The 27,466-nt window shown below is 43.8% G+C and overlaps 1 long non-coding RNA gene across 2 annotated transcripts in view; it reads right to left on the bottom strand.

Moving 5' to 3' along the window:
- LOC138624486 (uncharacterized) overlaps positions 1 to 27,177 on the bottom strand; it is a 62,530-nt gene extending 35,353 nt beyond the window's left edge. For both annotated transcript variants that reach the window (XR_011311157.1, XR_011311158.1), the window contains exon 1: positions 26,746 to 27,177. This is a non-coding gene — a long non-coding RNA (uncharacterized lncRNA). The remainder of the gene's footprint in view (positions 1 to 26,745) is intronic.
- Positions 27,178 to 27,466: the final 289 nt, after the last annotated feature.

Here is a 27,466-nt window from a genome sequence, read left to right as displayed (position 1 = left end):
TCAGTATTTTTGTACTGCAGGACTACATGACTGATATTATAAACCAGCACATTACAATCATTACATTGATTAAATACTTGATGAAAATACTGAAGCCTGATCATCAGATCAGCGACATACATGCACTGACATCATATTAAAATGATGATTTATACAATGGTTAACTCAGTTTGTTTGATTGACAGCTAATAATGATCAAACCCAGTAAGAATTGGAAACTTTAAAAAATTGATGCGCATCAGAAAACGTGACTGATGGTTAATATTTCAGCATCTGGAGGCATTTGAGTGCAGAATAAAGCTTAAAAAAAAATCAAATCGAAACATCAGATCAGCCCGCTCCTCTAAAATCACGTATTCACTGAGCTGATTGATGGTTATTAGTGATCAAGTCAGATTAACAGGCCGGCTGAAAGGACGACTGTCGTCATTTGAGTGACAGTTAGAAGTGTGCTGCAGAGCCTGTTACAAGCGGCCGCGTCCGGCAGGCTGAAAAGAGCAGAAAACCAAATCATCTGAATCTGGTACAGACCCATCTGTCACAGGAGCAGAAGACCCAGATGATACGACACATCGCCAGTCGCTCGAAAACACACCGAACCAGGTGCAGCGCGCACAAAAAAAAAAAGTCTGCTGAAAGGAGCTGCTGCCGAACAATCGGCGCGTTTAACTTTAGTTTTACTTGCTCAAGTTTTGAAATATTCACGTCTGAGATTTGTACTTCTACGATCTCCGCTCGCTATCGTCAGCTTGTGTTTGTCACCGTTGCCGGGGCATCAGAGGTTGAGCTCCGCCCTGAACGAGACGCGCAGAGGTCAGAGGACGGGAACGCGACCCGCGCCTTTGCCTGTAAAAATGCAGCAGAGAATCTCACGCTGAGCTGGAAAGAAACGGCCGCTCAGAAATGAGGCAAATAACACAAATAGGATATTTTCGGTCCCGCCTGCAGCAGCGGGGCCAGAACTATAAAGTGAGATTATCAGAGCTGAGTGCACCGGTATGCGTGACGTGTAACGTGTGCATGTTCATAACGCGCGTGGGCTTGAATTCAAACCCGTTAACGGTGCCTCTGCCTCTCTTACGCGCACCGTTTGATTCCCCGACGTTAAAACACAGACTCGGTCATATACACCTCCTTCTGTACGCGGATGTGAGACGCGCACACGCAAACTGCAGCGACATTGCACATGTACACATGTACACATATACTGTAAGATGTGCCACACTCCCTCCGTCGCACACTCGTCTCTCTCCTCTCTCATCTCTCTCCCAGCCACCGCTGGTTTTGTTTACAGGCCAATTTGAATGAGAATGAATCTCTCTCGGATGTTTCTAGAAAGCGCTCTAATCCACGCCGGCTGCTGCGAGGCCCCGGCCCTTTGTTTGGGATTACTGCAGCTTAGCGCTAGCTGACAATGAGGAGATGAGCAGCTCACCTCGTCGCCGCTAATGAAGTGTGGAGAGTCATTTAGCCGCTAGCTAGCTGCTACCGAGCCGGGATGATACCTTCACACACGCCTGCACACACGCACACGCGCAGATACCCATACACATGTTGTATTCCTATACAAGTGAGGACACTGACTGATGGCATTTATTTCTGAAACATTTGATCCCTCGCAGTTCCACACTGAACCACTTGATCGGAAGCGGTTGACCTTAAATTTACTCTGAAGCAGCTTCAAAGTTCGAAAAAGTTGGAGACGGCAGCTTTTATGAAAATCCATTCAAAGTCCTTATCGTACGTTTGTGTAAAAGCTTGAAACTGTCACGGGTGCAGTGATTAAAATTCAAACCCCAGGTGGCGACGCCCGTTCCCTCAGATGGAAACGTACGTATTGTTCGTGCATCATTCTGGTCAGTAGGTTCAGTCGTGCTGAAGCTGCAGACTCGTTACTGCACTTTAAATACAGTTCTGCACATTTGAACATGTTTTTACGAGAGCACATCGGGCAGAGTGTTTAACCTGACTCTGGTAGTAAGCTTAAGTCAAAGTCCAAATGCAAAATTGAACTCATCTTTACTTCTGCTTCTAAATCTGTGTATTTGCCTTTCGACTCAGCGCATTAGGTCATATGTAGGTTGTGTGTTCTCTACAAGTGGCTGCTCTTAGTTCAAGACGGAGCCCGCTTCGGCCGCTGCAGGTCGGGCAGCCTCACAAAAACGACCCTTCATCCGTCTCTCCGAGACCACCTACGTACATTAAACTGCTACACGTGTCCGATAAGCCCTCCAACTCGTGGATGTATAAGTCAATCTGCACTTCCCGAATCGCATTTCACCTCCTCCCGGGACCTTATAACCCGAGACATTTGGAAACCTGAGTGGAAGTACAGCACTCCTGGAAACATACTTTCAAGCATACAGAGTGTGATGCTGATGGTCATAATTATTGGTTTGTGTGTGTGTGTGTGTGTGTGTGTGTGTGTGTGTGTGTGTGTGTGTGTGTGTGTGTGTGTGTGTGTGTGTGTGTGTGTGGTGGTGGGAGGGGGTAAGCCCTGGTCACCAGGGTAGAGAGGCGCCAAGGCAACAGGAGAGGCAGGAATATTTAAGCTTGGCATAAACACACAGAGATAGCAGCGGTCCACATTGAGAGTATGTTGGCGAGTCTTCTGACAAAGTGACTGAACCTGGCATCTGATTAGGAAAGGGAGAGGAAGAGGAAGAGGAAGAGGAGAGAAAGACACAAGGAGAGGAAGAGGAGGGTAGTAGAAGAAGAAGAGTTTTGATGTTTGTCCAGGTTTGAGGATGAGCATGGCAGGATCAGACCTCTATGATGGACTTGGAAGGTTATTGAGGTAAAAAGGCTCTGTGTTGGTTACATACCAGGACATTCCCCTGGCTTTTACACACACTGATGACACATACAGGTGCACACGGCAAGGTTACACAGAGGGTAACACAGGCAAGAGGGAAAGATTTCACTACGTGGTCGCGCTCAGGCATTTTCTTGCTTCTAATGTAAACTAACTCTCACCATCACAATGGTATTCTTCATCCTCACATTACACCCTTGAACAGAAGTAATATTCTGCACTGGGACTGTGACTCATATGGGATTCATTTTCTGTTGCTTTTCTTTATCAAATCATAAAAGTAGAGAAAATGCGTAAAAAAAAAAATAAAGAAACGGTGAAAAAAATAATGATAATGTCCTCAATTCAGAAGGAAAGTCAGCAAAGAAGGATATATTGAATTTACTGCACTGTTTGCTAAAAAAACAAAAAAAAACGACAGAATCTTCTGCCCATCATCTAAAATCTGGTCTGCAGGTCTGTTTACTGTCACAGCAGGGTGTCATATTTACTGCAGGACATCAGCTTGAGAAACCAACACTCCTTACAAGCAGGTCAATATTTGCCGTTCGCTCTGTTCCACCTTTTGTCCAACGTCTATTTAGCAGCTGGTTACAAAACAAGTTAAACAGGGTAGAAAAGGAAATTCCTCTGTGATTTCACCAAAAGACTTCGCGGCCTGTCTAGATAGAACCAGAAAAACACAGATATTACTCACTAAATAATGTCATTATACGCAAAACCGTACAACCGAGTTACTGTACTAGTTTGTCTAGAAACTATTTTCATTTCTTAATGTTACATTTTTTTTTAGTTATGTTTAATCTGATGCAGTTATAATGAGCTATTCCTTTAAAATAACTTTAAACATTCGCCTTCATTCAGGCCTTCAAACCTGCTTTTAATAAACAACCTAAAAAAAAAAAACCTTAAACTGTCAAAGGGACACCGTTTTAAAACTGGGTCCAACAAACACAGCTTTGTGTTTTATTAATGGGAATTATGTTTTGTTACATCTTTGGCTTCGCTGTCAAAGACACTAACACCCAGGCAGTAATAAAATATAGAAGACATTTTTACTTTAACGGCTAATATTTCTCTATAAAGTCAAATTTGACCACACACAGAGTTACTGATTGAACGGGAGTATTTGCCTTTTTTGCAACACCCGGCCGGCTGCATGCGCTCAGTCACACAGACATTTCATCCTGCAGGGTCTCCGGCGGGCCGGCAGACAGTCTGAGTCCCAATCACAGAGTCAACAAGCCATGAAGTGAAAAAGTCATAAATGTTCAGTGTTTATCTTCAGGCTGAGAAACCTCGCACCTCGTTGATAATGTGTGTTTGTGTGTGTGTCGGAGGAAGGATTCAAACACTGTGGTCAGACCAAGTCATGACTTAATGCTCCATGAACACACACACACACACACACACACACACACACACACACACACACACACACACACACACACACACACACACACACACACACACACACACACACACACACACACACACACACACACACACGTGTCCATCCTATTTAAACAGTCCCTGTTGAATTTCACAACCAGCTCATAAAGGACGCAGAAATGTGTTGAGGTCTATGGGAAAATAAATCAAGACTGTTTGACTAACTGTGTGTGTGCGTACGTGTGTGTGTGTGTGTGTGCGTACGTGTGTGTGTGTACGTGTGTGCGTGTGTGTGTGTACGTGTGTGTGTGCGTACGTGTGTGTGTGAGAGGTAAAGTGTGTTGATATGTCGGAGACCTCATGAGAGCATTCACGCTAATCATGTCACGGCTGCATAACAAGAATCTTCACACATGCCTTTTAGCTTTAAATATCAAGAAACCAGCACCGTGAGTCAAAAGTAAAAACGTTTCCAACCACCTGTTTTTAAGTGCTTTGAGAATTTGTGCATTCAAATAAAATATGCAAACAGAAATCCCCAAAATTCCTCAAATAAAGTTGTTTGTAATTGCCTTATCATGGAGAGGTTTGATTATGGATTTTTTTTTTTTTTAATTTGAATTCATCAAATTAAAACATTCCTCTTTGTTTTTAAACGTTATTAGTTTACATTATTACATTACATTTAGCTGACGCTTTTATCCAAAGTGACTTACAATAAGTGCATTTCAACCATGAGGGTACAAAACCCAGAACAACAAGAATCAAGAAAATACAATTTCTTCAAGAAAGCCAAACTACAAAGTGCCATCAGTAAGTGTCATTTTAAGCGCTACTAAAGTTCTACTGTTCAAGGTAAAGTCTGAAGAGGTGTGGTTTTAGTTTGCGGCGGAAGATGTACAGAGTTTCCGCTGTCCTGATGTCGGTGGGGAGCTCATTGTTCATTAATTTGACTTTTCAGGGAATTGAAAGTGACATATTTAGATGGAGAGTTGAGCTTTAGCACACTTACTTAAGTACTCTTCACATTATAATTTTGCATTAAACCATCAAAATAAAATCAGTTTCTGTACGCACAGTCAATAATCTCAGAAATTCTGGCCTCAGCTCCCTCACACATTTCTAAAGGTGACTAAATTGTCGATGGTGGAAAACAGCCTGCGGTGCAACATGCAACAGATGGCAACATCTGTCTGCCGTGTATTTGAGCGTGCACGCCTGCGTGCGAGTTCACCAGCAGATACGTCACCGCTGGTATGTTTACTTGTATTAATCCGTGAGAGCACGCCACTAATTATCATCATGTATGTATGTCAAGTGTTTGTGTGCGTGTGTGTGTTTGCTTTCCACCAAAGAGCTCCAAGCTGTCATGTTTTGGCTTCCTACAGTTAACATCTGCTGCATGTAGCGCTGCCATGTCTCTCACACACACACACACACACACACACACACACACACACACACACACACACACACACACACACACACACACACACACACACACACACACACACACACACACACACACACACACACACGGGTAGAATAACACTAACATTAACACTGCCATGGTTCATCACGTAACACACACACACACACATATGCTCATTATTCTGTCAGCCAGGGCATCAACCAGTTGCTGATTTTCATTCTCATGACAGAAACCTGTTGTCCACAATGAAATACATGTTTTTAATACTTAAGGAATGTATATTCATCAGCTTAGAAACTTCAGTAAAATCAAGTGTTTACATATTTGAATTCTTTTAAAAACATGACAGAATATTGACGTTGAATTCCAGAGATTGTCCACTGCCGGCTGCACGTGTTTCGCTTTAAATTTGTTCCCTTTTTTTTTGGGTGGGCATTGTACGTCTGTGTTTGAAACTCGTTCTCCAACATCTCTATAAACACACAGCAAATCCATTTATTCTGACTCTGATCACAAACAGATACAAAAAAAAAAAAAAAAAAAGGCTCCATAAACTGTGAAACAGCTTTTTTTGAATGGACTTTTTCTTCTTTTTTGAACAATTTAAAAGTTTTTTTTTAAAGACTGAAACACAGCTGGACTCTTTTGGGCTGGATAAACTTCAATAATTTCAAAAAGCACCTAAAAATCACTGCTCTTCTCTTTCTTCTGCAGACAACCAATCATCTTAATAGCTTTACACCTATTAGCTCTGATGTGGAAGACGAGATGACTCCACTGATGTTCACATCATCGGTCCCAAATATTTCTGGGCTCCCGAACCCAAACAATGCCGGCATCTGCTCCCAGACCAATTCTTTTAATGGAAAGCCTCACTCTCTCCTCCTCCGTGATTGCGTCCTTCGCTCGCCCATCCAGGCACTAATGTAAATGAAAAGCACTGGGACGGGGTGTGTTGCTAATGTGTGGACAGGGACAAAAAGCACGGGGTCCGAGGGTATTGTATTGGCCCTGTGACACACATGCCAACCTCAACACACACACACACACACACACACACACACACACACACACACACACACACACACACACACACACACACACCCTCCTCCCCCCTCCCCTCCACTCCCTCTCCTCTATTGATGGCTCCTCAAAATCAATAAAAATGATCTTGGAGTCCATCCACCATTTGGCTGCATCATCTTGGAAGTGCCTTCTTTAGAATATAGCAGCCATACTGTACAATGGGCCAGCAGGGCGCGTGTAATTTGCCATTGATTCGCTCCCCCCCCCCCCACCCGTCTTCCTCTCCTGCCCCCCTTCACTCCACCCGACTCCTTCGCCCCTAGTCACTGCACACAACACACACACACACACACACACACACACACACACACACACACACACACACACACACACACACACACACACACACACACACACACAAAAACTAACTTCATCATACATTCTGTTAATGCACATGCACAATAACCCTCTTTTCTTCCTGCCCTCTGGTAATTTGACTCTTTCATTATCTTCTTCACTTTCTCTCTCTCTCCTCCTTTATCTTCTTGGCCGTCCCCCTGACTCCGTGCTCCGGCCCTATTCCTGAAATCTCTTCACAGGTCACTGTTCTTTCACTGCAGTAATGGACGACTTGTGCAAATGTTGTGTGTGTGTGTGTGTGTGTGTGTGTGTGTGTGTGTGTGTGTGTGTGTGTGTGTGTGTGTGTGTGTGTGTGTCCAACCTATTTTTCATTTTTACTATTTTTATTTTTCAGCTCTTCTGCGGCCATCTTTTGTCAATATCCCTCATATTGTTTGTCATCAGCCATTTCTGAGCACATTTATATTTCATCAGTGTTGTTTATCATCAACTTTTATCAAGGTTCAAAACATATAGATGTTTACATTTATTTTAAATCTTGATCTCAGATCTCTTAATCTGAATTCATCATAGAGTTGAAATCACCACAAAACAAACTATTCTTTTTTTTTTTTTTTATCTGGAAACCTTTAGGTTTGTTAAATAATAATGAAAACAAATTATTTATGACTGATGATTTGCACTCATGTTGTAATCTCTTTATACTTACTGATTAATTACATTGTTGGATCACAAACCAAATGCCACAATCAATGTGGCAAATTGTAACTAATTAAATTATAAAAATGTGAAAATTACAACAACTACAATCTTTTGAAATGGACTCATTTCACTAAAATAATAAAGCCAATCAGCAAGTTTATTGCCAGACTGCTTCTACAAAAAACAACCCCACCATCGCTTATTACGAACCACCATTTAAATTTGAGTGACTTTTAGTAATTGTGGAAATGAGGATTAACAATCTGGCGTCTCGTCGTTAAATGACCTTTGGGTGAAATGACCACGAGCTCTTAACACCACGTTATGTGGTGGTGGCAATCAATCACGTGCTGGTACAACAGAAATAATGTCAATAAAAAGCCAATTAGGATCCTTTTGTTGCGGTCGCTACTCGAATGTGAGCCAGAAAAGTGATGAATTTGAGATGACGTCTACATAATATTCGAGAGGGGGGTTGTTTTTTGTCAGGAGAAGGGATTAGTTGACGGTTCGTATCAACAGCAGCTTTGGGTGTTCGCTTCCCGTTTCCAATCACAAGTCGGGACGGTTTCTAAAACCACATTTTCTATTGCTATGACAACTAAGATTGCGTAACTTCTAGGAAGTACTAATTTCAACGCACAACAGAAGCGCTCTGTGATGAGGCTCCGCCCCCTATGAAGATATGACGGGCTTATTCTTAGTTAATAAAAACTTCGTTTCAGTTGATTGTACACAAATAAACAGAACTGTGAATATGATATTCCATCCCTGCCACTAGACCCCCCACTCCCCGCATAAATCCTACACACCTGATTAATCAATTGTAAAAATAGTTGCTCAGTCATTTTTATTGATGCGGTGCTTTTTTTCTAAAGGTCTTCATACATCGGGGGCATTTTTCTGTGCAAAGGAGATCAATGTTTGCGAGTAAAAGCATCAACCTTTACATTGAGCGGAAGTAGAACCGACAACGCATCGCCGATCCTATGTCGACTGTTTGTCTTCTGCCACCCAGAGTTGTGTGACAAAGACAACGATCTTGAGGACAACGTACGGAGCAGCATCACTGAGTAACCGGGCTGCAAGATATTATGTCGTTTATGGAGTTCACTTCTTGATGTACTAGCAGACAAAAGTGTAACTGCGAGTTTCGTAAACGCACCGAAAGCCTCTTATTTTATCAAGCGAGGAGCAGGACACGATCTTCATCACTCATCATGTCGAATCTGTCATTTAGTACAAGCACATTTTCCATCTGAATAGTTTTGAAGGAAAACATTCGCAGGCGGGGGTTTCGGACTTTCGTGTCGTTTATGCGTCGCGCTGAAACCTGCCGACTTCCTGCAACACTTCAGGTCTCAAGATGTTTCCAATCAGGGTGACATTTCGGTCCCGGTGATGACTTTTCCAAACCTGATGATGATGATGATGATGATGATGTGACCGACCACCACCATGACATTCCTTCACTTGCTGATGTTTCTACCTGACGCTGGTGTAAGACGCATTTTGTGGCGACTTGTGCCCGTCTTGTGACGACGTCTGGAAGTTTTAGCGAGGGACATTTTAAACAGCAGCGCCGACGGTCGGAAAGGTCTCGATCTGATTGTAAAACACGGGACAGACACACAACAACACACGTTCAACTTAGACCTGCATCTAAGGAGCTTGTTGAACACACAACACAACACAACACACACACACACACACACACACACACACACACACACACACACACACACACACACACACACACACACACACACACACACACACACGGACAGCTGTCAGTCAGTCTTTGAGAACAGTGTGTTGTTTGTTAAGTCAGACACTCTGCCTCAGCCGCTCTAAGCCTATTACTGTATTCTTTCTCTGCTGTTCACAACACATACACAAACATACACACACGGCGGTGCTATCACTAAGACCTTATTCAATAAGCCTAGCATATCCTCCAGCCATATCGCACATCGTTCTCCGTGCAAACACACCCCGTCTCTCTCACACACACACACACACACACACACACACACACACACACACACACACACACACACAAACGATATCTGAATCTTTTTCTTTTTTTTCCTGAGTGGTGTTGTCGTCGCTGTTTGTTGAGAGTATCATTTACAGCCAAGGTGTTTGAAGAAAGACACCTCTCCCGTGGCGCGTGTGTGTGTGTGTGTGTGTGTGTGTGTGTGTGTGTGTGTGTGTCTCTTTAGAGTGGGGCTTTGCTGCTCCTGACACCGTTATCAGCTCTAGTCGAATGTATTTCTTATCGAGGTGAAGGTGTGGAGGGAGGGGGGAGGAAGGGGTGGAGGGGACGACGACGACCGACAATACAAGCTTATCAAACGTCCTCAGCCACGATTCGGCCTGTCACTCAAGGACCCGCGCGCACGCTCGTACCATCACGCACACACGTGTATACAAACCCCCCCCCCCCCCAAAAAAAAACCACACAGACGGCCGAGCCCCTGTTTTTGATTGATAGATGGCTTTCCCAAGAAATAGAAAGCTGGGATCAACATCCTTGCGGCCCCCCACCACCCCCCTTTATTTATTTACTTATTTTACCTTACGCGCACGTAACGTGTAACGTAGAGGTGTGTGCGCGAGTAGAGAGAGAACATTCCAGAGTAACAAAGGTGGGATTAGGGATGCATTAGTTGGCCGTGGAGCGAGAGGCCTGTCAATAACAGCAGTCAGAGTAAACCCTGAAACCTCGATAAGAAGACAAAGGCCGAGCCAGATAGCAGCAAGCAGGGAGAGAGGGAGGATCAATAGAGGAAGAGAGAACGGGGTGAGAGGGAGATGGACGGATGAAGGGGGGAGAGAGAGGGAGAGGATCAATATCAGGAGAGGCGGAAGGAGAAAGTTTTCACAAAGACCATTGGAAGGGGGGAGGCTGGGCGAGGAGGCAGATAATGGAGTGAAGGATGAAGGACAGGATGCTGAGAGTTGGGATGGAGGTAAGAAGCAGGGATTGATCGAGATGGGTCGATAATGATAGCAGTAATGTTGTGTTACATCCTGCTGCAGAAGCTATTCTGAGTATTTTAATTGACGAGAGAAAGACGAGACACATTTCCAGAAAAATAACGGCGTAAATAGCAACTAGTTGCTGTTTAGTGTTTAGATGCAGCTTCCGGGTCTGAAAAATGAGGCCGATGCAAAACTGCAATACCACCGAGGGCCACTAGAGGTTGGCTCCAAAAAGCCTCCGGCTCCATAGACTCCCATTAAACTTCACTCTTAAAATTGCAAGTCAATACATTTTTTTCCACGACTTATTTCAGTTTTGCTGGCCAACGTCGCTCCTTCTTATTGGCGGTTAATCTGAAAATAATCCCGTCATTTATTAGACAATAAGTCGTAGTGTGTCCCGGAGGTGACACTTTTCAATGGTCAAGGAGGAATCAGTCCGTCACTGGTCAAACACAAATCCGGAGAACATATTTCACACAGGTTCGCCTTCGATTAGAAAAAGTACTCATGTCTCTATAAACTCAACGCAGGACACCTGATACTAAAACTAATAAACCTCTTCATCTCCACCGCGTGTTACGTCAGAATGAGCAAAACAAAACATCCACACGAACAAAACTTTATGTGCAGTGAAAACGCTGATTGTCTCTCCATCAACTCACCAAACCTCCTTCAAGAAAAACACAGAGAAGCAGCCTTCAGTGCCGCATATTAAAGGAGGCGCGCGCACGCACGCACGCGCGCACACACACACACACACACACACACACACACACACACACACACACACACACCATTGTGAATGCGTGTTCACCATGAAAATCAAAGAAGTGGATGTTTAAATCAAGGTCTATAAAATCCTCCATTTAACAGCAGTCTCTTCTGCTTTTCAAAGTCATCCTTTAAATGTGAAATTATGAATACGTAATCAAGGAATTTACAGACACAACAGACAATTAATCTGTGTTGCCCCAAAGGGATTGAAGGGTTAATAGTAATAAGGCTGTAAGCACAAATTTGTGTTTCTTCGCCGAGAAAAACATTTAGGCATGTTAGGTTTCTCTCTCTGTGCTGTATAGTTGATTAAAAAGTTAAGTTTCGTTGAGAGTTCATGACTGCAGGTTGTTTTTAGAGCAACATAAAAAGAAACTGAGTATTTTATTGGCACTAATTTCTGAAAATGTAACTGTGGATTATGAAACTAAAGACACAGAGTGGAAGAAAACAAACACTTTGTAATTCAACAACAACAACACCGCAAAAAAACAACAACAACAAAAAAAAGGCCACAGTATGTAAATTATTGTGATATTCAAGCTTTCAAATGTTTTATTTTTTTTCTCCCATTTGGATGAAATAAACGCATTGAATTCAAACAGTTTCAGTTGAGAATGAAGCAGACGAGCAGCTGAGGCCCGACGAGCCGAGTTTTGATGGCGAAGGCGCTGAATAACTCGCCTGTGCGCTATTTATCATCCTGCCAAATACCGTGCCATCTTGAATTGGAGGTTGAAGAGCGGCGGGCTCTCAGTCACAACAATCCTACGGAGGCTTGAACCAATGACAGGAGGGCGGCGGGCGGCACACGGGTGGGGAGGGGCGTGTAATTGTTTCACCGGCTCTCATTAATTAATTTCCCTCCTTCATTTATACTGGAAACACTACATAGGTCTGGGAGGTATAGGTAATGATACAGAAGGAGAGACATGAATACAGAGAGAGGGGTGACGGGGTAGGGGGGGGGGTGCATCCTGTTCCCCGTCAGCAAGGCAGCGAGCAGCTAGCTGTCACACAAAGACACAATGAGGCCCGGCAACAAACAGCCACTTAAAAAACAGCCTGGCAACAGAGAGCAAATTCAATTAGAGAAGTAATTAGTAGATACAGGGCCAGGCAGCCGGCTGCGGCGACGCCACAACACAGGAATTAATAGGCGCGGATAGGAGGAGGACGCTGTCATAATTAAGAGGCAATCACCTATGTCAATGAATACCTAAAAAAAACACAGCCCCCCAACGCAAAACTATTAATTCAGTGATCAAAAATATTTCAGGAGATGATTAATACAGCAAATTCATTTTAAAAGACTAATTTCTGGAAAGATAGCAAGACAATTGCACATAATGTACTCTGCCTGGCATTTATATTGCTAATTAAATTTTTTCTTTCAGATAATTTGTGGAAGGATTGCTCTTCCCTCTCCTTCTCTTTTCTCGTCTGTGTGTGTGTGTGTGTGTTTGCTTCTTACGGAGTTGTGAACCAACGGAGGCAGTGTGTTGCAGCAGTAAATATATACAGCAGAGGCCAAAAAAAAAAAAAAACCTGCCACGCATGGGCAAAGAAAACAACACGAACACAAAACAACAACACAGGGAGGAAAAAAAAAAGCCCGCTCCTTTTCCTGTTCAACTCTGAAACATCCCTCCACCCTCACTATATTTATCTCCCTCCTCAGCACCGCCCACCACCACCACCTCCCCCGCCAATCCACAGATACAAAAGACCTAGCAATTAAATTAGACGATAAGGACGTGAAATAAATCAGCAGGTTATTGATTGATTCGTCTCTCTCTTGGGGGGTGGAGGGCGGTGGCAGCTATCATTTCACACCAACGGCTTCTCTATCGCCCAACTAATTACTCCGTTTCTTAAATCCCTCCGAAGAGCCACCGAGGTTTCACACGACTGATAGAAGAGCCTCACAAAAAAAAAAAAAACACACAACACACACAAACACGGGGGACCCGAAGGGAGACGGGCAGATCTGAAGGATTAAGAGAATCATCGGAGAGAGACAGTCGACAACAAGAGGACGGTTTCTGCCGGGTAGTCAACCCGCGGGAAGCTGCAGGGCCGTTTGTTGTCGGGCCCGACGTCGTCGTAGAAATCCTGAAGCAGTCTGAAAGTCATTCGCCTAAACAAACGATAATCAGCCGAGCTGCAGGGTGGTAGTCCAAAGTTTCCGTCTCCACACGTCGCAGATAAACGTCTAAATACAACGGGAATTTGATTATAATTGATAAACTTACAGGCCGCAGAGCTGCAGGCGGAACACATGCACGAACACAAAAAACAGAGACCGTCACAAAGTTACATCGGAGAAAGAGAAAATAAAGAACACTTTGTGTTATTTAGTTGTAAAATGTCATTTAATATCCTATAAAAACTGAGAAAACTGCAAAGCCAGTGAGTGGGCGAAAAGTTGAACTCTGTTCAAGGTCGAACTTTCACATTGAGTTAATGTACTTCTACAAGGGGCAGTTTCTTTGGTCATTTCCTTTTATTTCAGAATCCTATAGAGGTTTTGATATTTGCGATCGCAAAGTTTTGCCTGTGTATGACATCGTGGTTGTCTGCACTAACCTTCTTGGATGTTTCGCTGGAGAATTTTTACTGACTAGGAAAGGTAAAAGCTAGACTGGATTTCTCAAAACAAAGGCGAAGATCGGAGAAAAAAAGACAAATACATGAATAAATTGATGATGTTTTCCTCTCCTTTCGTATCCAATTAATCGAAAGGATCCTGCTGCGCACGATGTTTGCTGCTGATCAAGTCCATAAAGTTGATATGATTGAATACAAACATCAGGAGCTGCAAAACTTTTGGACCCTATAGGTTTCAAAATCCCTCTCTTGCCAACCTCTTAAACGGTTCAGAAATAGTTTCAAAGTCAGACTGCGAACGATTGTTGTCTACTTATTTATTCTATGGAGATAAACAGAAATAGTTGGCAAGTTAAAGCTTTAGTGAAATTCAACACAATGACAGTAACCAAGAAACGACTGACCTCCGTCCTCGGTGCCAGATACGTAAAAACAAACAAGTGTCTGCATTTAACCTCTTGAGCCTCAGAAAAGAACACTGAACCAATAAAGACCGAATAAACTCCAATAAAAACGATTTGCTGTTGCCTCAACAGTCTGAATCGTCACACGAGAGAGAAATACCGTCACATTTTATTTTATCTTCTGTGCGGAAATGAAAAGCAAGGCCCACGTTGAGGAGCAGAGGGGTGGGTAGGGGGGGGGGTAGGTCGGAGTGGGGCAGACTGTGATTATGAGTCGAGTTTCCACATCCACATCTTTTAAATAAGATTTAGTTTCTTGGGCTCGGTTAGAAAATGAAGGGAGATCTCCATATGCAGAATTTACATATTCATCTGTGACAGTTGGGGGTTATTTGGAGCCCCATTTGGGAGTGATGTGAGAAAAAAAAAATATCCACTTAGCCGTATCATCTCCAGCGATCGGGACTCATAAGCCTGGCAATAGGCTGAGAGGGGAGGATAACACTAATATGGCCTCAGATTTCTATGCAGGACTAGTTAATGCTATTTACTGAGGAAGGTAGATGATCGACTGGGGAGCAGAGAGGAGAAGGGAGGGAAAGAGATGGACATTAAGTGGCCTTCGGAGTCCGTGGCCACTGCTTTAAGAGCCAATTACCAGGCTAATGGAGTTAATGCCAGAGATGAGATGGGCTCGGGAGATGAGAGAGGAGAGAGGATAGCGGGGAAGCCTGACACAAACTGCAGCAGAGAGAACGATTAGTGTTTGTTAATCTGATGGGCAAATCATTAAAGCATCAAACATACTGTGGCACATCAGGAAAGAGACCAAAAACTGGGACGGAGGGGCGAGGAAACGCGCCCGCAGAACACGCACGGACGAGATCTGTCTCGGTTTCGTGATCCGTCATGTTAGGCTGAAGATTAAAAGTGTGATCTCCGGGCTTATAAACGATTTAGCCAATTACCAACGTTATCTAAAAACGCTTTAATTTGCCATTCAGAGTTGCAACAGGGGCCCTCGGAGCCGTCAATGAGGGTGATTAGAGCCCCAGATTGCAGCTTCGAAAAAAGGCCCCAAACAGCTGCTGTCAGAGTGACTTGGAGATGTCAACGCAGGAAAAAAAAAAAAAAAACTCCTCTTCAGAGAGCCTGGCGTCTGATTAGTGAGGAGAGGAAGAGGAAGGAGGAGAGGAGAGGAGGAGAGGAAGGAGGAGAGGAGAGGAAGGAGGAGAGGAGAGAAGAAGAGGGTTGAGATTGGAGAGGAGGAGAAGAGGTGGAGAGACCTGAGTTGGTCGACTGCCAGCTAGCTCAGTGTGACAGGGAAGGCCCATCTGCGCTCCCCAACACTCAAGATGGCAGATGTAGAAGCAGATTGATTTTCATTCAGCTGTCATGATACACAAGTGGAAAAAAAAAAAACACACACGCGAGCGCACGCACACACACGCGCACACACACACACACACACACACACACACACACACACACACACACACACACACACACACACACACACACACACACACACACACACACACACACACACACACACACACACACACACACACAGGGGTTTGAGAGCTCTGTCAAGTGCCTGGGCTGCTGTTGGCTGTCGGTCTGCCAAGCTGTTCCTCTCCTTCCTGTCATTTCCTCATTCTCTCTCTCTCTCCCTCTTTCTCTCTCTCTCTCCTCTCCCTCTCTTTCTCTCTCTCTTTCTCTCTCTCCCTCTAACAGAATCTAAACGCCACATCTGGCGCTCAAATTAAATCATTTACAGTCCATAGAGAGAAGCGGCGTTTAGTGACAATACAGCCGGTGGGGAATCAGTGTGTTTTCTCCAAGCTCCGACACCATAGTCTCCTCTGGCATCTGATTAGATGTCATCGCGGTGCTGTTCAGATGTTGCGAGACGTGTTTTCTTGCCGATTTTAAATCGGAGGTTAGAAAATGTCACGGAGGGAGCCTCTGACACCTGCGCTCCTTTCTCTTCTTCCATCTGGCGAGTCTCTAAACTTCCGCAGACTTTATTTTGTTTTCAGGACACAAAGGATGTTTTTTTTTTGTGTGTCTACAAATGTTTACATGGTCACTTACTGTATGTGTTGAGTTGAAACTATAGTTTTAAATGCATGGGGTCGAAATGTAGTTATATAGATTAAAAACTCACTCAAACTGCAGGTGGAGCTGCTGGCTGTACTGGTCAGCTCCCAGTTTAAATACTGTAAAAGGACCCTGAGGCCAGTCAGACCCTGTCCTAATAGACAAAAGGATAATTACAGCCACACACCAACCCAAACAGAGCCCGACAGAGAGAGCACTACGCTGCAGCTGTCAAAATAAAGCAGCACTACATGTCATTTTTCTTGTTCCTTCATGTCAAGTCAAAGAACACCGTTTTCTCCCTTAATCATTATCATTTTCCACTAGATCAGAGCAGATAGCTGGTTCACACAGATCCACTCAGGTATTATCACTGACATGAACACCCGAGACCTGCAGCAATACAATGTCTGACCCAATTCAGGTAAATGTCATTCAGACAGATTCGGGTCGCACCTCGAATACCAAGAACCGAGTGGACCCGTGAAGACCTGCAGCTGTTAAATGCTCTCTTCATGTGTTCAGAATAATACTTTCAAAGTAAGAGTCGGTTCACAAGAGGATACTGTGTCAGTGTCACGTTTTGAAAATAGTTTTGGCAGCAAAAACCACGTGGTTAGGTTTAGAAAAAGACCATGTTTAGGGTTAAAAGAAGTACATTTTATGGAAGTAACGGCACTTAAAAGAATCCATGTTGACTTTTTCCACCGTGGACTCGAACTTCTGTCCTCTGGGTGAAAGTCCTCAATTTGTTCCATCCAATCAACCCAACCCTCTCCTCTACTCAGACTTTATCACTGCTTGCGCTTCGTCACATGATGTCCTTCTCCGATCCCGGTCGTACACGCGTGTGCTTTTCACGCCTCGGAGAGGAAAAATGTGACACTGACACGGTGTCTTTCAGTGGAATGACGGCTCTATGAGCCGCTTTGGCTCGAGATCGGGCTGGACCAGCAGTCTGAACCTCGAGCCAATGTTATCACGGCAACAGTTGGCCAACACCGGGCTGCACACTCTCCAGCTCTTGATCCCTTTTCAAAAAAATTCCAACTGCAAACACGAGTTCTGTATCTCCGGCTTTATAAATTCCAATGACGGTCAGAAACAGCACCCAGATTTTCAGCATCTGTGGTGTCAGAAAGCCAAAACTCGGTGCCATCGCAGGAAATCTGCTCTGCAACGTGAAGGTCGGGGCGGTCGGATGAGCGTGAAGTACGTTTGCATCCTACTACAAATGTGCAATTAGCGCTGTTTTTATTAACAATCGTAAACTTTCTTTGACTGTTTTGCAAGATTTTTTTTTTATAGAATTAATAACGGTTTTAATATCTTTGGTCTGGTTCATCGTACAATTTGTCTGGCCTGAAAGACTTGATATATATTTATCAGAACAAGAAAACATTTCCAAATACAGTTTTTATTTTTTTCTCGTAGTTTTTAGGACATTAAAAGAAGGCAGAGTGATCAATTAGTATCAAGTAAAATTCCTTTTAACTTTAGAAAATGCTTTAAGTGCAGTAATTCCACCTCATTTGCATCTTATTTGTAGCTTATTTAAAAAAAAAAAAAACAAGACTTCAGGAATTAATAAAAGGCTAAATGTCGTCTTAAGACAGATTTACTCCGTAAAAAGGTATCGGAGCAATTCAGTCGCACTAAAAGCAACTCAACCCGTGCTCTCACTCGACGACTGCTGTGAACAATATGTCCACGCTGTCCAAAAGTGAACAATAATGACCACCGGGGTTCTGTCAATCAGCTGATAGTGACACTAATAAAACATTCCTCTCCCTGCTAATCACATTCTGCCATTATTAACTGCTGCTCCGTCAATGGCTGATTCAGGCCTAATAAAATCACACAACATTTCACTTTTTTTTTTTTTTTTTTTTTGAATTTGGAAACATCGTTGTGGAGATTTTGGGAAGCCTGATAGAAGACTATTGACTTGTAGCTCGGCCTGGGAACGGACTGACTCCTGTGAAATCCCTATAAAATATGAGACCGGCGGTCATCCATCATCATCGTCGGACAGGACAGGCCTTTGTTTGTCCAGCACCGGCCGGCACTGGACTGGTCTGGCTACTGGAGAGAGACTGTACTGTGTGTGTGTGTGTGTGTGTGTGTGTGTGTGTGTGTGTGTGTGTGTGTGTGTGTGTGTGTGTGTGTGTGTGTGTGTGTGTGTGTGTGTGTGTGTGTGTGTGTGTGTGTGAGAGAGAGAGAGAGAGAGAGAGAGAAAGACAGCTGAAATAGAAACAGTGTGAAACAGAAAGCAGTGTGAGAGAGGGAGGCAGTTGACCCGGTGTCAATTAGGAGCCCATATCGTTCCAGTCCCCGGGGGCGAGGCCGACTCCGAAACATTAAATCATTTCATTCACTTCAAACCGATCCTGCTGTTTCCCCCCTCTCGCTGCCCGTGGCTGAAATCTCCCGCTGCCTGCTGCTCTGGTGACATTTTCACTAAACTGGATGGTGGATTGGATGAGAGTGGCTCGGACCTCCGAGTCTATAATACCGCCTCATTCAAAAGGCAGAGAGGTAAAAGAGCAAAGGATCCCGAAATAAATGTTTTTTCTAATCGGCTATATTGGATTAACTTTCGGGGTGTTTATTTGCTTAATTCAAAAAGACGGCGGCGGATGCAGTGGAGGTTAAATCTAGCACCAGTTAATCTTAAACACATCTCTCGGTAGCAAAAACCCATTTTAAATACAGCAGCTAGGCACCTCCCTTCACCTGTGTGTTGTCAACTTAGGCACATGACACCCTCGGAAAAAAAAAGTTATATCTTAAGAACTAGTTTTGCTAAGTAAAATTAATATTACAGAATTTAGCCCAAAGCGCACACACAGAAAGAAACTCACTCAACTGAACAAATGCCGTCACACTTCGGAAATCTTTGCCTTTGAGAATTCAGATGAGATGCATGTCTTAAACTTCCTTTCTTCCTTTCAATTTTTGAAGCTGTCTGTTTTAATGTGCTTTATCATAATCAAATCATTGAGAGTATACTGTTTAACAGAAGACAATCAGGACTAGTGTGAAGGACAACACATGTTGATGCACCAGATGTTAGTCGAAAACCATCAGGTATCCAATATGAATTCATACCAACACTTAAACTCAAACTACAATAACCTTTAAATAATGTTTTAGTGTTGAAATGTACTTGTTCAGATGTTGGTCATGTTCGCATGAACACACATATTTGGAAAGTATCGCACACACTTCGGCGTTGTTAAACTTCATGCAAATTCTCAAACTGATTTAGTAATAAATCCCATATTTCCGATCGTTGTTTGTTGGTGGCAGACTCCAAATCAGCTTTACCATAAAATCCTCTCTGACAAAATGTGACAAACTATTGTTGTTCTTTGTCTCCATATCACTCTAATCCTCTTTCTCTCTCTGCCTCTCCATCCGCACTCCCCAACTACCGGGACCGGCCTCAGTACTGACCGCTGTGAACACACACACACACACACACACACACACACACACACACACACACACACACACACACACACACACACACACACACACACACACACACACACACACACACACACACACACACACACACACACGGCCAGCTCTGTGGGTCTTACTGGGGGGCTAAACTGTGTGGTCACATTTTACATGTGTGTGTGTGTCTGTGTTAAACAGGAAGTTGGCTTGGGTGTCACTGGATTTTGGCTGTTTTGTGTGTGTGTGTGTGTGTGTGTGTGTGTGTGTGTGTGTGTGTGTGTGTGTGTGTGTGTGTGTGTGTGTGTGTGTGTGTGTGTGTGTGTGTGTGTGTGTGTGTGTGTGTGTGTGTGTGTGTGTGTGTGTGTGTCTACTGTAGATGGACTTGGCCGGACTTGGGGGAGGCCAAGCCGGATTTGGCCGTTCTGACTGTGTGTGTGTAACTTGTTGGCACTTGCTCAGGTTGAATGGGGTTTCTGTATGCATACATGTGCATGCCTGCATCCGTGTGTGTGTGTGTGTGTGTGTGTGTGTGTGTGTGTGTGTGTGTGTGTGTGTGTGTGTGTGTGTGTGTGTGTGTGTGTGTGTGTGTGTGTGTGTGTGTGTGTGTGCGCTTGGCCGTTGTTGTAGGTATGCAGCAGATCGGTTTAAGCCATATAAACCTATTGTTGTGCAATAAACCCATCCTCTCTCATCTTCTATAACCTCTTTGTTCGAGAGTCTATCCATGCTTCTGCTAATATGCACACACACTGAGGTCTAATACTCTATAATACACGGCTGCAGGCAGGACAATGCTATACCTCCATGAATCAGTCAAATTAAAACAGAAAACTAAATTTACATCTTTCTATGTTTGATTTCGGTTTTACTTTGGTTTTCGAGATACAGAGACATTAAACTGTTGGTCATCATTAAACTGAAAATCTTAAACCACAAACAACAAAATGTGGTACATGACCAAGACAAACAGGAGACTTTGAGCAAGTGCTTCAAAATGAGATACACTTACATGAAGCCAAAAAGCCCTTCACAGGCTGTAAGAATATTGAATCTTTACCATCTGGAGCAAAGGAGGAGGTCGGGGTGGATGGATGGGTCAGAAAAACATTAGGAAAGCGCTGTTTGTTTCCCCTTGGAAACTTGTTGTTTCCCCGAACAGTCATGTGACGTGGACACAGGCCTATTGAAAAGATTAGGCCGAGAAAAACAAACGCATTGGAGAATTTGTGAATCATTATTGTTAAACTAATACCGTTTGCATTGTGGACCAACTTAGCTCTTCCACATTTTGATGCGAGTTTTCTGTCCTTTTAAAGATAGAGCACAATCATTAACATTTACATAAAGATATAAACCTTCCGGTCTCCATCCGTCCCTCTATCTATTATCTACTTTATCCTGAACAGGGTCGCAGGGGGCTGGAGCCCACCTCAGCTGACTTTTGGTTGAAGGCAAGATACGCCGTGACCACGACGCCAGTCCATCACAGGACACGCACACAGAAAGACACAACCATTCACAGCTACTACAGCCAATTTATAACCTCCAAACCCATTTGTGAGGCAACAGTCCTAACCACCGTCCCACCCGTCTCCATCGATGATTGGTTGAATGCCATGATTAGGCTGCGACAGATTTAAAAAGTGCTGTTGTGATATGTATTAAATAATATTGCAGTAAATTAATTTGAAATGGTAGCCAAACTGTATCGGAACTTTGATTTAATTAACAGATTTAATTTGACAATAAAAGCAATAAACCAATTTAAAAAAAAAAAATCAAATTAAAATACTTATCATCTTACATAGTTTGAGCTGTACTATGCCATTAAACAAAACGGCAAGACAAGTAATTCAGTCACCATTACGGCTCGTTCAATCAATTTCTCATTGAAATCCTTCCATGCAGATTACAAGCTGTCTTTAGTGCAACTTTAGGTTCATTAAAGTTTATTTGCAGAAACAAAAGAGTCAGTCAGTTTGCATTTATTCTCCAGATTCTCCGCGATGCCCCTGAGCAGCGGCTGGTCTGAAGTCTCCTCGCTGGTGAACTAACACAGCGCTGATTAAAGTGGATTTACAGCTTGTTGCATTTGATCAAAGTCCAGCGGATATCAGAATCGCACACCAGCTAAGCTCTCTGAGCCAAATCCGTAATAATACTTCTACACCACCCACAACAAAGAGACAGCCAACACAAGCACATAAACGTAGAAAATATCATTTAAGAGCCCCTCCCATCTGAGTGAAATAATACTGCCGCATACAAACTGCCATAATTGGTCAGAATTAGGTTGATAAAAGATGCGAGCTGGACAGTAAATCCATTCAGCTCATCTGTTTACCAGCGAAGCTTTTGGAGACAAGTGCTGTTTGTGTGCCACAAAGAGTTATGGATTCGTAAAATTATTTTATTCTTTTATTGATCCCTTAACTGCATGAATAAAAGTCAACAAAGTAAAAAGCTTCAGGTTTCTGACTAAAAATGTCACAGTTTTTTACAGCAAGAAAGCAGCCTGCTTGTGTTTGCATTTTTTTTTTTTTACCGTAGTGGGTTTATTAGCTGAGCTTTAAAAGCAGCTTTGTAAGCTTTCAGCTCTCTTAATGTGCTGCATCCAACTTCACAGTCAATATTTTCTCCCCCAGCGTTAACCCTGAAAACAGATGCACTGCAGGGAAGGTAATACACTAATGTCTTAATGTAAAATAAAGAGAGGCAACCTCTGAGAGAGATGAACTCGCACACTCTTCCATCCCGTCCACGTCCTCTTAGGGAGCAGAAAAGTTTTGTCTGTCCGCCTCCTAAGTGTCTGGCCTTCAGCTACAGTCCCCTTCTTTTCCTCCACCTATCCCTCCATCACATCTTAATGTGTTTGATAAAACCTCAGGCGTAGCGGGAAGGGCACACTGCAGATGATGTGCTTTTTTTTTTTTTTCTGGGGCCAAAACAGGCATCAGCTAAAGGACGAGGATAAAGGGCCGAGTCTGCTCTGTCCGTCTTCGCGAGTCCGTCCGTCCACTCGCCGCATTAAGAAGCCGTCCAGGCCTCTTTTCAAAGCCAGCCACTCTTGTTGGAGCGCTGCATCTCAGGCCTTTTGTGCCTCCTCAACCCCCCCACCCCATCCTACCGGCGCGGCCGCCCACCCACCCCCTCGCCTCTCAACCCGCTGCTGAGTGTCTGTAATGGCCCAGGCGTGCAGAAGTGGGGTGGGGGGGGGGGGGAGAAGAAACTAAGGAAGTGAGAGAAATGGAGGAATGGGGCAAGAAAAAGAGACGGAGCGGGAGGAAGTGGAGGGTGAAGGAGGGAAGGGACAAAAGGAGGAGAGAGGAAAGTGATGGAGAGAGTGGTGGCGGAGGAGATAGGGGAGACGCAGGAGCGAGATGCACGGGGGTGGGGGGGTGGGGGGGGGGGAGGATGAGGCCAAGTCTTTAGGAGCAAGCCAGGCGGCACTAAGCGTCTCTGTTGCTGCCCAGTCAGGCCTGCCGCCCCCCGCCCTTCCCCTCCCGGCCATGAAAACCTCCCCCCTCCCACCTCCACTGCTCTACATCCCGCTTTGACCACAGTGTTCTCCTTTTTCCTCCCCTGTCCACTTCGTCCTCTCATCCCACCTCACACACTCCCACTTTTCATTAGGATTTGCTACTCTTGTAAGGACGTTTCATTGGATTACTATAAACCCATGAACCCCAGGCTGCCGTGCACTCTTTATTTAAAGGCTCATTACATGATCACAGCTTCTATTAGTGAGAAAAGTCATATGTTCTTATAAAGAGGACAATTAGGAATGCCATAACCTGGCATGCTAGTGGTAACGTGTGCTAGGGTACATTTCATGGTGATATCATGTAAAAGTTAAATGACTTTTTATATTAAAAAAAATATCACGGATTTATGGACGTTTTTTTTTTGGTAGTTTGCGTCAAGAGGGTTGAAAGTGTCCCATTTAAATTTCTAGTTTTAGGATGTTACATTGTATATAAACATCTTACCATTAACACAAAATGTGAGTCCTCATAAAAAAAGCAACTGCAAACAAACATTATTTCAATTGCTTTGCAGCAAATACTCGAAATCAGGGCACTTTTATTCAGGTGTAAATGAAGATAAAACAGACTCAAATGTAGAAAACTAACTTCCAAAATCTTAAACTGAGTTGAGCTGCAACTCTTTTTTTTCTTTCACAATACAAAAGGTCAGGAGAGACGAATCTTTTAACATCCTCGACTGTAATTGCTAACGAGGACAAATTTGTTTGCAATAATTGCACCAAGTTAATAATTGTAACTTAACAGATATATTGATGGACAAGACTAAAGAACACAACCTCAGCCTCGGTCTTTCTCAATTAAACAACAACAACAACAAAAATCTTCTGGACTGCCTCAAAGAACAACTTATAAAAATGTTTGTGGTTTGTTGGGTATATACAGAACTAAAGTTAAAGGTTCTGACGATTGGAAAAAAAAAATCTCTTCCAAAATGTCATCTTCAGTCATTTCAGAACAGCTGAAGACATAAACAAAGAGCAATAACTTGCAGCATCCTCTAAATGAGCTGAGGATAAATGCAGTCTTCATTTTGAGGAACACTATCATTGCTGCGAGGGTAAAGACCATTCTGGACTCAACTGTTTACAATAATTACAAAAACATAGAAATATTAATTTGCCAATGACACATCGATGTCTGAGAAACACAAAAGAACAAAAACAAAAAAATAAACTTCAGTCTTCCTGTTTGGTCCTCACAAGAATACACAGTGCATGTCACACACACACACACACACACACACACACACACACACACACACACACACACACACACACACACACACACACACACACACACACACACACACACACACAGCCAGTGGCCTCAGGACTAATTGCTAGATTGGAGCAGATTTTCTAGTTCAGTTCAGGGCTGTAATTGTGAGGAGAGCTGGGAGGAATGACAGGACTTCAAGCTGAGAGGACAAATCACCAAGGGCCGCCGATTAGACTGCACTGATGTTCACGTGTGTGTGTGTGTGTGTGTGTGTGTGTGTGTGTGTGTGTGTGTGTGTGTGTGTGTGTGTGTGTGTGTGTGTGTGTGTGTGTGTGTGTGTGTGTGTGTGTGTGTGTGTGTGTGTGTGTGTGTGTGTGTGTGTTGGGGGTGAGGGGTTAAGCCAACCATCTCTCAGTTCCAGGTTTCCGTGGCACTGACCCCAAACTGCCACAGTCACCACGTTGACCCCTGTAGACCCCACGGTGCCACACACAAGCCAAGCGAGAACAACGGTAGAAACCACTTGTGTTACACTCACTTACAAGAGACAAAACTGTAACAGCTGAATGCTTTTATCTCTCTGAAGGAAAATAAAACATATGTGGAAAACCATGAATGCAAAAAAAAATAATTAAAAATTAAAATTAAAAAAGATCATTTAAGATCTCGTCTTCTAAAATCTGCAAAGAAATATGAAAGACTGATGAATGTGTAACTTCCCAAACCTTCCATCAGCTCAATGCACATCCCATAAAACTGCAGTCTGCAGGTCAAACACCAGGTCACTTTGACCTGGGAGCAGCTGATAAAAACTACATAACTGTCCTAAAATCCAAACTGCATCGAATTTGAGAAGGTTTTGAATTTGCAACGTGTTAACACCAGAAAGGCGGTAAAATAATGATATTATTGCACTCATACTGTTGATATACACTATTCAGCAATTTTGGAACATACAAAGGAAAAATGGAGGGAAAATGAAAAGCTCATCATACATCATGTCAAAATAGCCTACCAGGATCAACCAAATGAAACCAAAACAATCCTGCAAAACCTTTATGCAGAAACATTCATTATGTATAATGAGCAGAGTGAGTCTAAAGTCACGGTTTGATTAACACATGATGGGGGCAGGTATTGTATCATCTCCTATTAGTATAAAATGATTAGAAGTAGCTGTAGAAATACTGTAATGATGTAGTGTGGGACTGAGACACAGTAAATGACTCAGCAATCACCGCTGCTGTGCCCTTCAGCAAGGCATCTGCAGACAAATGTGGCGGCACTGTTCAGCTTCTTGTGTGAATGTCTGCGGGTCTTATAGTGTGTGAAGCTGCTGCTATGCCGAGTTCCTCTAATGGAGGAGTCAAGTTTAAAATGCAATGTCAATAAATATTTTGCAAAAGCAATTTTTTTTTTTTTTTGCCAAAAACTGTTAATTTGGCACGATGTTACTCTGCCGTGACGCTGTGAACATATAGGATGTGTCCCCTTCTGCTCTCCATCGCCGTGTCTCTCCCCTCTCTGCAGGAGACCCATCAGACACAGCAGGACAGGAAGGAGACACGCTGAGAGAGACGACAGAGATGGCAACACATGCAGAGACAACACGCTGCAGAACCGCAGGCATTTAAGATAAACCCGCGTGAAAACACCGGCACAGCAAGGAAGGCCTGCGAGGAGACGGTTACTCCTCACTCGCTCTACATCTGCAACCACACCCGGATGCTTTTTTCTTTTCTTTTTTTAAAAATTTTTTTTTAGCACAGCTCGCTTTAATAAGAGCGAGGGGGAGGGGGGGAAATGGAGAAGGAAGAAGACAGCTAATCGAACCGTTCTGTCTCACTCAGTCTGTCTGTGTGTAGTCAGTCAATCATTCGCCCAATCTGTCAGTCAGCTTACCTTGCCATGATGTCATGCTTGTCATTATGACAAGGGCCACGGTCCTGTTGTCTGATTGGACGTCAGCCGCGGTCCAAACCAGAGTTACATCCAAACCAGGAAAAGGAAGGAAAAGGACTTCATGCTCATAAAGCTGTCATGCTGAACTGCAGTCTGTCTTCTCTGCCTCTGTTCTGGGTCTCTGGTGGTCTTCTTGGATGCCTTAAGTTACTCCTTCTCTCTCCAGTCCTGGCCTAGCCTAGATCCTACATCCTAACAGACTTATTCTGCCTAAACGTTTTTCTCCAACTTCCTGTGCGGGAAAAGTAACATATTTCAGTCTGCCATCAGCTGACTGTCATCACTTTATCTTCCCCACTTGGCCTCCATCATCTTCATCCTTCCTTTAGCCTAGCATTCCTCTTCTTCATCGCGGCCTCCTTCTCCCTCACCTTTCTCCCACCCCGCCCTCCCACCTTCACTCACACCTCCACCCCTTCCTCCCCTGGCCCGTCATCCCCTCAAACCCGGCCCAGCCTCGGAGCTCCTACCCCGGCCTCGGCTCTCCCTCGCCCTGCCTCTCCTCCAGCCTGCCTTCCCCTCCACTCCTGCCTCCCTCAGCCCCAGCCTTCTGCTCAGTGTTCAAGGGGAGAGCCAGCTAGGAATGCTGTGGCTCTAGACGTTTTGTCCAAGCCCTAGGTCTCTTTCACTGAGGCAAGATTAGTTCATACAAAAACTCAAC

The sequence above is a fragment of the Brachyistius frenatus genome, unplaced genomic scaffold (assembly GCF_029030835.1).
Source record: "Brachyistius frenatus isolate BFR_SWC_R1_liver_20210118 unplaced genomic scaffold, ASM2903083v1 Contig_52, whole genome shotgun sequence".
Lineage (NCBI taxonomy): Eukaryota > Metazoa > Chordata > Actinopteri > Embiotocidae > Brachyistius > Brachyistius frenatus.
The sequence above is the reverse complement of the archived record's forward strand: the minus strand, read 5'-3'. Positions and strand labels throughout refer to the sequence as shown.